Consider the following 16,559-nt stretch of genomic DNA (forward strand, 5'->3'; position numbering starts at 1 on the left):
TCCATTCGGACTAATGTGAGCGCCTGTCCTGCAATTGCAAATAATTTGCATGATGTTGAGATGCTGGCGCTGGATACAGAAAGAAGTGTGACAGCAACATGAAGTGTGACAGCAACAGGTTTATTTGAAATCACAAGCTTTGGCAGCGCCGTCCCTTCATCAGTTGAAGAGATGAAGGACCACTTTACCTGATGAAGGGACAGCGCTGCCAAAGCTTACGATTTCAAATCAACCTGTTGGACTTTAATATGGTGTTGTGAGAAATCTAACTGAATAATCCGCACGCACTTTATTGCGGCACGGTTACATTTCGACTGAATTTTGAATTCACAGTGTCAGCTGCTTTTACTCTTTCAATGAAGAAACCCGTCCAAAGGCTTTTGCGGACACGTTCTGGAAATGTGAGCCGTAGCACATCCCGTAGTAGAATAATAATGATCTTTACTGTCACAATTTGGCGTACATTAACACTGCCAATAAGTTACTGTGAAATTTCGATCATAAAGACGAATACATGAGAAATTTGATGAGGAGAAAGTTTGCTCATTGCGCGATGATCCAGGCACAATGTGTTCAACAATGCCGAAGCCAGAGTCAGTGTTGGTGAGAAGTTTGTCAGTTGGAAACATGCAGAAAGTTCCAGGGGAAAGCAAATCCTTACGGCTTGCTGGCAACCTAAAGGGTGGAATTTACAAAAGGCAAATTCGCGCGATCTTGTTCGCGATCAGTCAGGAAAGAATACTCAATTCTCCATTCACGACTGGACTAAATTTGGAATCGCCATGGTCACACGAGGTGATCATACGTACATGGCCGGTTAACTCAATGGTTCGAGCGTGGTGCTAATTGACGCCAAGGTCGTTTGATCCTCGTACGAGTCAACAAAACAACTCCGTCACGAAATGATCTGCTTGCCTCGTCTGTTTGCAGGCAACCTGCCCAGTGTTACTGGCGCGGCATTATTACTGACCTGAGGCAGCGCAGAGTCCCTTTTATCTGCTTGACTCCTCTTGGATAATATCTGCCACTTTTTCATTCTTTCACATTTCGGCGCCACAAACGTGTCGGTAACATGCTTCCAAAGTTTCCTAGTCTACAGCGATGACAATGCACGTCGTTCTGAACAATGTCTTACCTCCAATTACTGCAATTTCCAAGCAAATCTGCTCCAGGCAACGTTGGAAATAGCCCCGCAACATGTCAGACGAGCCCACCATTCAGGACTGGAGTGAATTTGGAAACGGCATGGTCACTCCAGCCAATGATGCATACATGGCCGGTTAGCTCAGATGGTTAGAGCGTGGTGCTAATAATGCCAAGTCGCGGGTTCGATCCCCGTACTGGCCAACGAAGTAATCACATCGTGATCTAATGTCCACTTCTGCGACTAGTTGGAGCGGTATTTTGACTCTGCTGGGGCAGCGCAGAGTCCCCTTTAACTGCTTGGCGCCTCTTGGACAGTATCTGCCACTTTTTCTGAGAAACTGTCCTTCTTTTACAGTTCTGTGTCACAAATGTGTCCAACGTCTCCTAATCAATAGCGAACTCCTGCAGATGACAATTCACGTCGCTCTGAACTGTGTTTTACGTCTCCTTCATTGCAATGTTTCAGGCTAATCTGCTCCAGGCAGCGTTGCTAAAGCCAGGGCACCATGTCATACCAGCCTACCTTGTAATTGCGATATTGATGAGTTCAGCAACGCTGTGCAGGAATTACTAACCTCTTGCCAGTAATTTGGCTCAAATGCTGCCACCTTCAACAATCCGATTGCTTAACATGCAGTCGTTTGCTGGCTACGCCAAATACATTTGATGCTTCGAAATGTCTTTTTCAAAAAGCTGCACTACCCATTTATAATGTGGTGCTAATTACACTGATGTGGATATGCCGGCGTTGGACTGGGGTGAGCACAGAAAGAAGTCTTACAACACCAGGTTAAAGTCCAACAAGTTTGTTCCGATGTCACTAGCTTTTGGTGCGCTGCTCCTTCCTCAGGTAATTACACTGAAACACGTCTGGAACGATCAAAATACCTTAAGGTTGATAAGTATACTTGTTTGCTAATCTATTGAGAGGCGACGCATGATCTCCCGGTTAATGTTCTTAGCTTGTAAATCCCCGAACCATTTACCCCAATTTAAAATTCAGCTGGCTCATCATCATTTCGTGCTGAAGCAGCGGCCGTCCATTCACTAATGTGAGCGCCTGTCCTGCAATTGCAAATAATTTGCATGATGTTGAGATGCTGGCGCTGGATACAGAAAGAAGTGTGACAGCAACATGAAGTGTGACAGCAACAGGTTTATTTGAAATCACAAGCTTTGGCAGCGCCGTCCCTTCATCAGTTGAAGAGATGAAGGACCACTTTACCTGATGAAGGGACAGCGCTGCCAAAGCTTACGATTTCAAATCAACCTGTTGGACTTTAATATGGTGTTGTGAGAAATCTAACTGAATAATCCGCACGCACTTTATTGCGGCACGGTTACATTTCGACTGAATTTTGAATTCACAGTGTCAGCTGCTTTTACTCTTTCAATGAAGAAACCCGTCCAAAGGCTTTTGCGGACACGTTCTGGAAATGTGAGCCGTAGCACATCCCGTAGTAGAATAATAATGATCTTTACTGTCACAATGTGGCGTACATTAACACTGCCAATAAGTTACTGTGAAATTTCGATCATAAAGACGAATACATGAGAAATTTGATGAGGAGAAAGTTTGCTCATTGCGCGATGATCCAGGCACAATGTGTTCAACAATGCCGAAGCCAGAGTCAGTGTTGGTGAGAAGTTTGTCAGTTGGAAACATGCAGAAAGTTCCAGGGGAAAGCAAATCCTTACGGCTTGCTGGCAACCTAAAGGGTGGAATTTACAAAAGGCAAATTCGCGCGATCTTGTTCGCGATCAGTCAGGAAAGAATACTCAATTCTCCATTCACGACTGGACTAAATTTGGAATCGCCATGGTCACACGAGGTGATCATACGTACATGGCCGGTTAACTCAATGGTTCGAGCGTGGTGCTAATTGACGCCAAGGTCGTTTGATCCTCGTACGAGTCAACAAAACAACTCCGTCACGAAATGATCTGCTTGCCTCGTCTGTTTGCAGGCAACCTGCCCAGTGTTACTGGCGCGGCATTATTACTGACCTGAGGCAGCGCAGAGTCCCTTTTATCTGCTTGACTCCTCTTGGATAATATCTGCCACTTTTTCATTCTTTCACATTTCGGCGCCACAAACGTGTCGGTAACATGCTTCCAAAGTTTCCTAGTCTACAGCGATGACAATGCACGTCGTTCTGAACAATGTCTTACCTCCAATTACTGCAATTTCCAAGCAAATCTGCTCCAGGCAACGTTGGAAATAGCCCCGCAACATGTCAGACGAGCCCACCATTCAGGACTGGAGTGAATTTGGAAACGGCATGGTCACTCCAGCCAATGATACATACATGGCCGGTTAGCTCAGATGGTTAGAGCGTGGTGCTAATAATGCCAAGTCGCGGGTTCGATCCCCGTACTGGCCAACGAAGTAATCACATCGTGATCTAATGTCCACTTCTGCGACTAGTTGGAGCGGTATTTTGACTCTGCTGGGGCAGCGCAGAGTCCCCTTTAACTGCTTGGCGCCTCTTGGACAGTATCTGCCACTTTTTCTGAGAAACTGTCCTTCTTTTACAGTTCTGTGTCACAAATGTGTCCAACGTCTCCTAATCAATAGCGAACTCCTGCAGATGACAATTCACGTCGCTCTGAACTGTGTTTTACGTCTCCTTCATTGCAATGTTTCAGGCTAATCTGCTCCAGGCAGCGTTGCTAAAGCCAGGGCACCATGTCATACCAGCCTACCTTGTAATTGCGGTATTGATGAGTTCAGCAACGCTGTGCAGGAATTACTAACCTCTTGCCAGTAATTTGGCTCAAATGCTGCCACCTTCAACAATCCGATTGCTTAACATGCAGTCGTTTGCTGGCTACGCCAAATACATTTGATGCTTCGAAATGTCTTTTTCAAAAAGCTGCACTACCCATTTATAATGTGGTGCTAATTACACTGATGTGGATATGCCGGCGTTGGACTGGGGTGAGCACAGAAAGAAGTCTTACAACACCAGGTTAAAGTCCAACAAGTTTGTTCCGATGTCACTAGCTTTTGGTGCGCTGCTCCTTCCTCAGGTAATTACACTGAAACACGTCTGGAACGATCAAAATACCTTAAGGTTGATAAGTATACTTGTTTGCTAATCTATTGAGAGGCGACGCATGATCTCCCGGTTAATGTTCTTAGCTTGTAAATCCCCGAACCATTTACCCCAATTTAAAATTCAGCTGGCTCATCATCATTTCGTGCTGAAGCAGCGGCCGTCCATTCGGACTAATGTGAGCGCCTGTCCTGCAATTGCAAATAATTTGCATGATGTTGAGATGCTGGCGCTGGATACAGAAAGAAGTGTGACAGCAACATGAAGTGTGACAGCAACAGGTTTATTTGAAATCACAAGCTTTGGCAGCGCCGTCCCTTCATCAGTTGAAGAGATGAAGGACCACTTTACCTGATGAAGGGACAGCGCTGCCAAAGCTTACGATTTCAAATCAAACTGTTGGACTTTAATATGGTGTTGTGAGAATTCTTACTGAATAATCCGCACGCACTTTATTGCGGCACGGTTACATTTCGACTGAATTTTGAATTCACAGGGTCAGCAGCTTTTACTCTTTCAATGAAGAAACCCGTCCAAAGGCTTTGGCGGACAAGTACTGGAAATGTGAGCCGTAGTACATCCCGTATTAGAATAATAATGATCTTTACTGTCACAAGTAGGCGTACAGTAACACTGCCAATAAGTTACTGTGAAATTTCGATCATAAAGACGAATACATGAGAAATTTGATGAGGAGAAAGTTTGCTCATTGCGCGATGATCCAGTCACAATGTGTTCAACAATGCCGAAGCCAGCGTAAGTGTTGGTGAGAAGTTTGTCAGTTGGAAACATGCAGAAAGTTCTAGGGGAAAGCAAATCCTTACGGCTTGCTGGCAACCGAAAGGGTGGAATTTACAAAAGGCAAATTCGCGCGATCCAGCTTGTTCGCGTTCAGTCAGGAAAGAATACTCAATTCTCCATTCACGACTGGACTAAATTTGGAATCGCCATGGTCACACGAGGTGATCATACGTACATGGCCGGTTAACTCAATGGTTCGAGCGTGGTGCTAATTGACGCCAAGCTCGTTTGATCCTCGTACGAGTCAACAAAACAACTCCGTCACGAAATTATCTGCTTGCCTCGTCTGTTTGCAGGCAACCTGCCCAGTGTTACTGGCGCGGCATTATTACTGACCTGAGGCAGCGCAGAGTCAATTTTATCTGCTTGGATATCTCTTGGATAATATCTGCCACTTTTTCATTCTTTTACATTTCGGCGCGACAAACGTGTCGGTAACATGCTTCCAAAGTTTCCTAGTCTACAGCGATGACAATTCACGTGGTTCTGAACAATGTCTTACCTCCAATTACTGCAATTTCCAGGCAAATCTGCTCCAGGCAACGTTGGAAATAGCCCCGCAACATGTCAGACGAGCCCACCATTCAGGACTGGAGTGAATTTGGAAACGGCATGGTCACTCCAGCCGAAGATGCATACATGGCCGTTTAGCTCAGATGGTTAGAGCGTGGTGCTAATAACGCCGAGGTCGCGGGTTCGATCCCCGTACTGGCCAGCGAAGTAATCACGTCGTGATCTAATGTCCACTTCTGCGTCTAGTTGGAGCGGTATTTTGACTCTGCTGGGGCAGCGCAGAGTCCCCTTTAACTGCTTGGCGCCTCTTGGACAGTATCTGCCACTTTTTCTGTGAAACTGTCGTTCTTTTACAGTTCTGTGTCACAAATGTGTCCAACGTCTCCTAATCAATAGCGAACTCCTGCAGATGACAATTCACGTCGCTCTGAACTGTGTTTTACGTCTCCTTCATTGCAATGTTTCAGGCTAATCTGCTCCAGGCAGCGTTGCTAAAGCCAGCGCACCATGTCATACCAGCCTACCTTGTAATTGCGGTATTGATGAGTTCAGCAACGCTGTGCAGGAATTGTTAACCTCTTGCCAGTAATTTGGCTCAAATGCTGCCACCTTCAACAATCCGATTGCTTAACATGCAGTCGTTTGCTGGCTACGCCAAATACATTTGATGCTTCGAAATGTCTTTTTCAAAAAGCTGCACTACCCATTTATAATGCGGTGCTAATTACACTGATGTGGATATGCCGGCGTTGGACTGGGGTGAGCACATAAAGAAGTCTTACAACACCAGTTTAAAGTCCAACAGGTTTGTTCCGATGTCACTGGCTTCCGGTGCGCTGCTCCTTCCTCAGGTAATTACACTGAAACACGTCTGGAACGATCAAAATACCTTATGGCGAGAAGTATACTTGTTTGCTAATCTATTGAGAGGCGACGCATGATCTCCCGGTTAATGTTCTTAGCTTGTAAATCCGCGAACCATTTACCCCAATTTAAAATTCAGCTGGCTCATCATCATTTCGTGCTGAAGCAGCGGCCGTCCATTCGGACTAATGTGAGCGCCTGTCCTGCAATTGCAAATAATTTGCATGATGTTGAGATGCTGGCGCTGGATACAGAAAGAAGTGTGACAGCAACATGAAGTGTGACAGCAACAGGTTTATTTGAAATCACAAGCTTTGGCAGCGCCGTCCCTTCATCAGTTGAAGAGATGAAGGACCACTTTACCTGATGAAGGGACAGCGCTGCCAAAGCTTACGATTTCAAATCAAACTGTTGGACTTTAATATGGTGTTGTGAGAATTCTTACTGAATAATCCGCACGCACTTTATTTCGGCACGGTTACATTTCGACTGAATTTTGAATTCACAGGGTCAGCAGCTTTTACTCTTTCAATGAAGAAACCCGTCCAAAGGCTTTGGCGGACAAGTACTGGAAATGTGAGCCGTAGCACATCCCGTATTAGAATAATAATGATCTTTACTGTCACAAGTAGGCGTACAGTAACACTGCCAATAAGTTACTGTGAAATTTCGATCATAAAGACGAATACATGAGAAATTTGATGAGGAGAAAGTTTGCTCATTGCGCGATGATCCAGTCACAATGTGTTCAACAATGCCGAAGCCAGCGTAAGTGTTGGTGAGAAGTTTGTCAGTTGGAAACATGCAGAAAGTTCTAGGGGAAAGCAAATCCTTACGGCTTGCTGGCAACCGAAAGGGTGGAATTTACAAAAGGCAAATTCGCGCGATCCAGCTTGTTCGCGTTCAGTCAGGAAAGAATACTCAATTCTCCATTCACGACTGGACTAAATTTGGAATCGCCATGGTCACACGAGGTGATCATACGCACATGGCCGGTTAACTCAATGGTTCGAGCGTGGTGCTAATTGACGCCAAGCTCGTTTGATCCTCGTACGAGTCAACAAAACAACTCCGTCACGAAATGATCTGCTTGCCTCGTCTGCTTGCAGGCAACCTGCCCAGTGTTACTGGCGCGGCATTATTACTGACCTGAGGCAGCGCAGAGTCCCTTTTATCTGCTTGGATATCTCTTGGATAATATCTGCCACTTTTTCATTCTTTTACATTTCGGCGCCACAAACGTGTCGGTAACATGCTTCCAAAGTTTCCTAGTCTACAGCGATGACAATTCACGTGGTTCTGAACAATGTCTTACCACCAATTACTGCAATTTCCAGGCAAATCTGCTCCAGGCAACGTTGGAAATAGCCCCGCAACATGTCAGACGAGCCCACCATTCAGGACTGGAGTGAATTTGGAAACGGCATGGTCACTCCAGCCAAAGATGCACACATGGCCGGTTAGCTCAGATGGTTAGAGCGTGGTGCTAATAACGCCGAGGTCGCGGGTTCGTTCCCCGTACTGGCCAACGAAGTAATCACGTCGTGATCTAATGTCCACTTCTGCGGCTAGTTGGAGCGGTATTTTGACTCTGCTGGGGCAGCGCAGAGTCCCCTTTAACTGCTTGGCGCCTCTTGGACAGTATCTGCCACTTTTTCTGAGAAACTGTCGTTCTTTTACAGTTCTGTGTCACAAATGTGTCCAACGTCTCCTAATCAATAGCGAACTCCTGCAGATGACAATTCACGTCGCTCTGAACTGTGTTTTACGTCTCCTTCATTGCAATGTTTCAGGCTAATCTGCTCCAGGCAGCGTTGCTAAAGCCAGGGCACCATGTCATCCCAGCCTACCTTGTAATTGCGGTATTGATGAGTTCAGCAACGCTGTGCAGGAATTACTAACCTCTTGCCAGTAATTTGGCTCAAATGCTGCCACCTTCAACAATCCGATTGCTTAACATGCAGTCGTTTGCTGGCTACGCCAAATACATTTGATGCTTCGAAATGTCTTTTTCAAAAAGCTGCACTACCCATTTATAATGTGGTGCTAATTACACTGATGTGGATATGCCGGCGTTGGACTGGGGTGAGCACAGAAAGAAGTCTTACAACACCAGGTTAAAGTCCAACAGGTTTGTTCCGATGTCACTAGCTTTCGGTGCGCTGCTCCTTCCTCAGGTAATTACACTGAAACACGTCTGGAACGATCAAAATACCTTAAGGCGAGAAGTATACTTGTTTGCTAATCTATTGAGAGGCGACGCATGATCTCCCGGTTAATGTTCTTAGCTTGTAAATCCCCGAACCATTTACCCCAATTTAAAATTCAGCTGGCTCATCATCATTTCGTGCTGAAGCAGCGGCCGTCCATTCGGACTAATGTGAGCGCCTGTCCTGCAATTGCAAATAATTTGCATGATGTTGAGATGCTGGCGCTGGATACAGAAAGAAGTGTGACAGCAACATGAAGTGTGACAGCAACAGGTTTATTTGAAATCCCAAGCTTTGGCAGCGCCGTCCCTTCATCAGTTGAAGAGATGAAGGACCACTTTACCTGATGAAGGGACAGCGCTGCCAAAGCTTACGATTTCAAATCAACCTGTTGGACTTTAATATGGTGTTGTGAGACTTATTACTGAATAATCCGCACGCACTTTATTTCGGCACGGTTACATTTCGACTGAATTTTGAATTCACAGGGCCAGCTGCTTTTACTCTTTCAATGAAGAAACCCGACCAAAGGCTTTGGCGTACAAGTACTGGAAATGTGAGCCGTAGCACATCCCGTGCTAGAATAATAATAATCTTTACTGTCACAAGTAGGCGTACATTAACACTGCCAATAAGTTACTGTGAAATTTCGATCATAAATATGAAGACATGAGAAATTTGATGAGGAGAAAGTTTGCAGATTGGGCGATGCTCCAGGCACAATGTGTTCAACAATGTCGAAGCCAGCGTAAGTGTTGGTGAGAAGTTTGTCAGTTGGAAACATGCAGAAAGTTCTCGGGGAAAGCAAATCCTTACGGCTTGCTGGCAACCTAAAGGGTGGAATTTACAAAAGGCAAATTCGCGCGATCCAGCTTGTTCGCGATCAGTCAGGAAAGAATACTCAATTCTCCATTCACGACTGGACTAAATTTGGAATCGCCATGGTCACACGAGGTGATCATACGTACATGGCCGGTTAACTCAATGGTTCGAGTGTGGTGCTAATTGACGCCAAGGTCGTTTGATCCTCGTACGAGTCAACAAAACAACTCCGTCACGAAATGATCTGCTTGCCTCGTCTGTTTGCAGGCAACCTGCCCAGTGTTACTGGCGCGGCATTATTACTGACCTGAGGCAGCGCAGAGTCCCTTTTATCTGCTTGACTCCTCTTGGATAATATCTGCCACTTTTTCATTCTTTCACATTTCGGCGCCACAAACGTGTCGGTAACATGCTTCCAAAGTTTCCTAGTCTACAGCGATGACAATGCACGTCGTTCTGAACAATGTCTTACCTCCAATTACTGCAATTTCCAAGCAAATCTGCTCCAGGCAACGTTGGAAATAGCCCCGCAACATGTCAGACGAGCCCACCATTCAGGACTGGAGTGAATTTGGAAACGGCATGGTCACTCCAGCCAATGATGCATACATGGCGGGTTAGCTCAGATGGTTAGAGCGTGGTGCTAATAACGCCAAGGTCGCGGGTTCGATCCCCGTACTGGCCAACGAAGTAATCACATCGTGATCTAATGTCCACTTCTGCGACTAGTTGGAGCGGTATTTTGACTCTGCTGGGGCAGCGCAGAGTCCCCTTTAACTGCTTGGCGCCTCTTGGACAGTATCTGCCACTTTTTCTGAGAAACTGTCGTTCTTTTACAGTTCTGTGTCACAAATGTGTCCAACGTCTCCTAATCAATAGCGAACTCCTGCAGATGACAATTCACGTCGCTCTGAACTGTGTTTTACGTCTCCTTCATTGCAATGTTTCAGGCTAATCTGCTCCAGGCAGCGTTGCTAAAGCCAGGGCACCATGTCATCCCAGCCTACCTTGTAATTGCGGTATTGATGAGTTCAGCAACGCTGTGCAGGAATTACTAACCTCTTGCCAGTAATTTGGCTCAAATGCTGCCACCTTCAACAATCCGATTGCTTAACATGCAGTCGTTTGCTGGCTACGCCAAATACATTTGATGCTTCGAAATGTCTTTTTCAAAAAGCTGCACTACCCATTTATAATGTGGTGCTAATTACACTGATGTGGATATGCCGGCGTTGGACTGGGGTGAGCACAGAAAGAAGTCTTACAACACCAGGTTAAAGTCCAACAGGTTTGTTCCGATGTCACTAGCTTTCGGTGCGCTGCTCCTTCCTCAGGTAATTACACTGAAACACGTCTGGAACGATCAAAATACCTTAAGGCGAGAAGTACACCTGTTTGCTAATCTATTGAGAGGCGACGCATGATCTCCCGGTTAATGTTCTTAGCTTGTAAATCCCCGAAACATTTACCCCAATTTAAAATTCAGCTGGCTCATCATCATTTCGTGCTGAAGCAGCGGCCGTCCATTCGGACTAATGCGAGCGCCTGTCCTGCAATTGCAAATAATTTGCATGATGTTGAGATGCTGGCGCTGGATACAGAAAGAAGTGTGACAGCAACATGAAGTGTGACACCAACAGGTTTATTTGAAATCACAAGCTTTGGCAGCGCCGTCCCTTCATCAGTTGAAGAGATGAAGGACCACTTTACCTGATGAAGGGACAGCGCTGCCAAAGCTTACGATTTCAAATCAAACTGTTGGACTTTAATATGGTGTTGTGAGAATTCTTACTGAATAATCCGCACGCACTTTATTTCGGCACGGTTACATTTCGACTGAATTTTGAATTCACAGGGTCAGCAGCTTTTACTCTTTCAATGAAGAAACCCGTCCAAAGGCTTTGGCGGACAAGTACTGGAAATGTGAGCCGTAGCACATCCCGTATTAGAATAATAATGATCTTTACTGTCACAAGTAGGCGTACAGTAACACTGCCAATAAGTTACTGTGAAATTTCGATCATAAAGACGAATACATGAGAAATTTGATGAGGAGAAAGTTTGCTCATTGCGCGATGATCCAGTCACAATGTGTTCAACAATGCCGAAGCCAGCGTAAGTGTTGGTGAGAAGTTTGTCAGTTGGAAACATGCAGAAAGTTCTCGGGGAAAGCAAATCCTTACGGCTTGCTGGCAACCGAAAGGGTGGAATTTACAAAAGGCAAATTCGCGCGATCCAGCTTGTTCGCGATCAGTCAGGAAAGAATACTCAATTCTCCATTCACGACTGGACTAAATTTGGAATCGCCATGGTCACACGAGGTGATCATACGTACATGGCCGGTTAACTCAATGGTTCGAGCGTGGTGCTAATTGACGCCAAGGTCGTTTGAACCTCGTACGAGTCAACAAAACAACTCCGTCACGAAATGATCTGCTTGCCTCGTCTGTTTGCAGGCAACCTGCCCAGTGTTACTGGCGCGGCATTGTTACTGACCTGAGGCAGCGCAGAGTCCCTTTTATCTGCTTGACTCATCTTGGATAATATCTGCCACTTTTTCATTCTTTTACATTTCGGCGCCACAAACGTGTCGGTAACATGCTTCCAAAGTTTCCTAGTCTACAGCGATGACAACTCACATGGCTCTGAACAATGTCTTACCTCCAATTACTGCAATTTCCAGGCAAATCTGCTCCAGGTAACGTTGGAAATTGCCCCGCAACATGTCAGACGAGCCCACCATTCAGGACTGGAGTGAATTTGGAAACGGCATGGTCACTCCAGCCAATGATGCCTACATAGCCGGTTAGCTCAGATGGTTAGAGCGTGGTGCTAATAGCGCCAAGGTCGCGGGTTCGATCCCCGTACTGGCCAACGAAGTAATCACATCGTGATCTAATGTCCACTTCTGCGGCTAGTTGGAGCGGTGTTTTGACTTTGCTGGGGCAGCGCAGAGTCCCCTTTAACTGCTTGGCGCCACTTGGACAGTATCTGCCACTTTTTATGAGAGCCTGTCGTTCTTTTACAGTTCTGTGTCACAAATGTGTCCAACGTCTCCTAATCAATAGCGAACTCCTGCAGATGACAATTCACGTCGCTCTGAACTGTGTTTTACGTCTCCTTCATTGCAATGTTTCAGGCTAATCTGCTCCAGGCAGCGTTGCTAAAGCCAGGGCACCATGTCATACCAGCCTACCTTGTAATTGCGGTATTGATGAGTTCAGCAACGCTGTGCAGGAATTACTAACCTCTTGCCAGTAATTTGGCTCAAATGCTGCCACCTTCAACAATCCGATTGCTTAACATGCAGTCGTTTGCTGGCTACGCCAAATACATTTGATGCTTCGAAATGTCTTTTTCAAAAAGCTGCACTACCCATTTATAATGTGGTGCTAATTACACTGATGTGGATATGCCGGCGTTGGACTGGGGTGAGCACAGAAAGAAGTCTTACAACACCAGGTTAAAGTCCAACAGGTTTGTTCCGATGTCACTAGCTTTCGGTGCGCTGCTCCTTCCTCAGGTAATTACACTGAAACACGTCTGGAACGATCAAAATACCTTAAGGCGAGAAGTATACTTGTTTGCTAATCTATTGAGAGGCGACGCATGATCTCCCGGTTAATGTTCTTAGCTTGTAAATCCCCGAACCATTTACCCCAATTTAAAATTCAGCTGGCTCATCATCATTTCGTGCTGAAGCAGCGGCCGTCCATTCGGACTAATGTGAGCGCCTGTCCTGCAATTGCAAATAATTTGCATGATGTTGAGATGCTGGCGCTGGATACAGAAACAACTGTGACAGCAACATGAAGTGTGACAGCAACAGGTTTATTTGAAATCACAAGCTTTGGCAGCGCCGTCCCTTCATCAGTTGAAGAGATGAAGGACCACTTTACCTGATGAAGGGACAGCGCCGCCAAAGCTTACGATTTCAAATCAACCTGTTGGACTTTAATATGGTGTTGCGAGACTTATTACTGAATAATCCGCACGCACTTTATTTCGGCACGGTTACATTTCGACTGAATTTTGAATTCACTAGGTCAGCTGCTTTTAATCTTTCAATGAAGAAACCCGACCAAAAGCTTTGGCGGACAAGTACTGGAAATGTGAGCCGCAGCACATCCCGTGCTAGAATAATAATAATCTTTACTGTCACAAGTAGGCGTACATTAACACTGCCAATAAGTTACTGTGAAATTTCGATCATAAAGATGAAGACATGAGAAATTTGATGAGGAGAAAGTTTGCAGATTGGGCGATGCTCCAGGCACAAAGTGTTCAACAATGTCGAAGCCAGCGTAAGTGTTGGTGAGAAGTTTGTCAGTTGGAAACATGCAGAAAGTTCTAGGGGAAAGCAAATCCTTACGGCTTGCTGGCAACCTAAAGGGTGGAATTTACAAAAGGCAAATTCGCGCGATCCAGCTTGTTCGCGATCAGTCAGGAAAGAATACTCAATTCTCCATTCACGACTGGACTAAATTTGGAATCGCCATGGTCACACGAGGTGATCATACGTACATGGCCGGTTAACGCAATGGTTCGAGCGTGGTGCTAATTGACGCCAAGGTCGTTTAATCCTCGTACGAGTCAACAAAACAACTCCGTCACGAAATGATCTGCTTGCCTCGTCTGTTTGCAGGCAACCTGCCCAGTGTAACTGGCGCGGCATTATTACTGACCTGAGGCAGCGCAGAGTCCCTTTTATCTGCTTGACTCCTCTTGGATAATATCTGCCACTTTTTCATTCTTTTACATTTCGGCGCCACAAACGTGTCGGTAACATGCTTCCAAAGTTTCCTAGTCTACAGCGATGACAACTCACATGGCTCTGAACAATGTCTTACCTCCAATTACTGCAATTTCCAGGCAAATCTGCTCCAGGCAACGTTGGAAATAGCCCCGCAACATGTCAGACGAGCCCACCATTCAGGACTGGAGTGAATTTGGAAACGGCATGGTCACTCCAGCCAATGATGCGTACATGGCCGGTTAGCTCAGATGGTTAGAGCGTGCTGCTAATATCGCCAAGGTCGCGGGTTCGATCCCCGTACTGGTCAACGAAGTAATCACATCGTGATCTAACGTCCACTTCTGCGGCTAGTTGGAGCGGTATTTTGACTTTGCTGGGGCAGCGCAGAGTCCCCTCTAACTGCTTGGCGCCACTTGGACAGTATCTGCCACTTTTTATGAGAAACTGTCGTTCTTTTACAGTTCTGTGTCACAAATGTGTCCAACGTCTCCTAATCAATAGCGAACTCCTGCAGATGACAATTCACGTCGCTCTGAACTGTATTTTACGTCTCCTTCATTGCAATGTTTCAGGCTAATCTGCTCCAGGCAGCGTTGCTAAAGCCAGGGCACCATGTCATCCCAGCCTACCTTGTAATTGCGGTATTGATGAGTTCAGCAACGCTGTGCAGGAATTATTAACCTCTTGCCAGTAATTTGGCTCAAATGCTGCCACCTTCAACAATCCGATTGCTTAACATGCAGTCGTTTGCTGGCTACGCCAAATACATTTGATGCTTCGAAATGTCTTTTTCAAAAAGCTGCACTACCCATTTATAATGTGGTGCTAATTACACTGATGTGGATATGCCGGCGTTGGACTGGGGTGAGCACAGAAAGAAGTCTTACAACACCAGGTTAAAGTCCAACAGGTTTGTTCCGATGTCACTAGCTTTCGGTGCGCTGCTCCTTCCTCAGGTAATTACACTGAAACACGTCTGGAACGATCAAAATACCTTAAGGCGAGAAGTATACTTGTTTGCTAATCTATTGAGAGGCGACGCATGATCTCCCGGTTAATGTTCTTAGCTTGTAAATCCCCGAACCATTTACCCCAATTTAAAATTCAGCTGGCTCATCATCATTTCGTGCTGAAGCAGCGGCTGTCCATTCGGACTAATGCGAGCGCCTGTCCTGCAATTGCAAATAATTTGCATGATGTTGAGATGCTGGCGCTGGATACAGAAAGAAGTGTGACAGCAACATGAAGTGTGACACCAACAGGTTTATTTGAAATCACAAGCTTTGGCAGCGCCGTCCCTTCATCAGTTGAAGAGATGAAGGACCACTTTACCTGATGAAGGGACAGCGCTGCCAAAGCTTACGATTTCAAATCAAACTGTTGGACTTTAATATGGTGTTGTGAGAATTCTTACTGAATAATCCGCACGCACTTTATTTCGGCACGGTTACATTTCGACTGAATTTTGAATTCACAGGGTCAGCAGCTTTTACTCTTTCAATGAAGAAACCCGTCCAAAGGCTTTGGCGGACAAGTACTGGAAATGTGAGCCGTAGCACATCCCGTATTAGAATAATAATGATCTTTACTGTCACAAGTAGGCGTACAGTAACACTGCCAATAAGTTACTGTGAAATTTCGATCATAAAGACGAATACATGAGAAATTTGATGAGGAGAAAGTTTGCTCATTGCGCGATGATCCAGTCACAATGTGTTCAACAATGCCGAAGCCAGCGTAAGTGTTGGTGAGAAGTTTGTCAGTTGGAAACATGCAGAAAGTTCTCGGGGAAAGCAAATCCTTACGGCTTGCTGGCAACCGAAAGGGTGGAATTTACAAAAGGCAAATTCGCGCGATCCAGCTTGTTCGCGATCAGTCAGGAAAGAATACTCAATTCTCCATTCACGACTGGACTAAATTTGGAATCGCCATGGTCACACGAGGTGATCATACGTACATGGCCGGTTAACTCAATGGTTCGAGCGTGGTGCTAATTGACGCCAAGGTCGTTTGAACCTCGTACGAGTCAACAAAACAACTCCGTCACGAAATGATCTGCTTGCCTCGTCTGTTTGCAGGCAACCTGCCCAGTGTTACTGGCGCGGCATTGTTACTGACCTGAGGCAGCGCAGAGTCCCTTTTATCTGCTTGACTCATCTTGGATAATATCTGCCACTTTTTCATTCTTTTACATTTCGGCGCCACAAACGTGTCGGTAACATGCTTCCAAAGTTTCCTAGTCTACAGCGATGACAACTCACATGGCTCTGAACAATGTCTTACCTCCAATTACTGCAATTTCCAGGCAAATCTGCTCCAGGTAACGTTGGAAATTGCCCCGCAACATGTCAGACGAGCCCACCATTCAGGACTGGAGTGAATTTGGAA

The 16,559-nt window shown here is 45.7% G+C and overlaps 7 non-coding genes and 1 pseudogene across 7 annotated transcripts; 7 read left to right on the plus strand and 1 right to left on the minus strand.

Moving 5' to 3' along the window:
• Positions 1-16,559, minus strand: part of LOC140411382 (NACHT, LRR and PYD domains-containing protein 3-like) — a 219,801-nt pseudogene that overhangs the window by 127,515 nt on the left and 75,727 nt on the right.
• Positions 1,275-1,347, plus strand: trnai-aau (transfer RNA isoleucine (anticodon AAU)). The gene has a single exon. It is a non-coding gene; the product is annotated as a tRNA-Ile (tRNA).
• Positions 3,458-3,530, plus strand: trnai-aau (transfer RNA isoleucine (anticodon AAU)). Its single transcript has one exon. It is a non-coding gene; the product is annotated as a tRNA-Ile (tRNA).
• On the plus strand, positions 5,648-5,721 carry trnai-aau (transfer RNA isoleucine (anticodon AAU)). The gene has a single exon. It is a non-coding gene; the product is annotated as a tRNA-Ile (tRNA).
• Positions 7,838-7,911, plus strand: trnai-aau (transfer RNA isoleucine (anticodon AAU)). Its single transcript has one exon. It is a non-coding gene; the product is annotated as a tRNA-Ile (tRNA).
• On the plus strand, positions 10,027-10,100 carry trnai-aau (transfer RNA isoleucine (anticodon AAU)). Its single transcript has one exon. It is a non-coding gene; the product is annotated as a tRNA-Ile (tRNA).
• On the plus strand, positions 12,216-12,289 carry trnai-aau (transfer RNA isoleucine (anticodon AAU)). The gene has a single exon. It is a non-coding gene; the product is annotated as a tRNA-Ile (tRNA).
• On the plus strand, positions 14,405-14,478 carry trnai-aau (transfer RNA isoleucine (anticodon AAU)). The gene has a single exon. It is a non-coding gene; the product is annotated as a tRNA-Ile (tRNA).

The sequence above is a fragment of the Scyliorhinus torazame genome, chromosome 4 (genome assembly GCF_047496885.1).
Source record: "Scyliorhinus torazame isolate Kashiwa2021f chromosome 4, sScyTor2.1, whole genome shotgun sequence".
Lineage (NCBI taxonomy): Eukaryota > Metazoa > Chordata > Chondrichthyes > Carcharhiniformes > Scyliorhinidae > Scyliorhinus > Scyliorhinus torazame.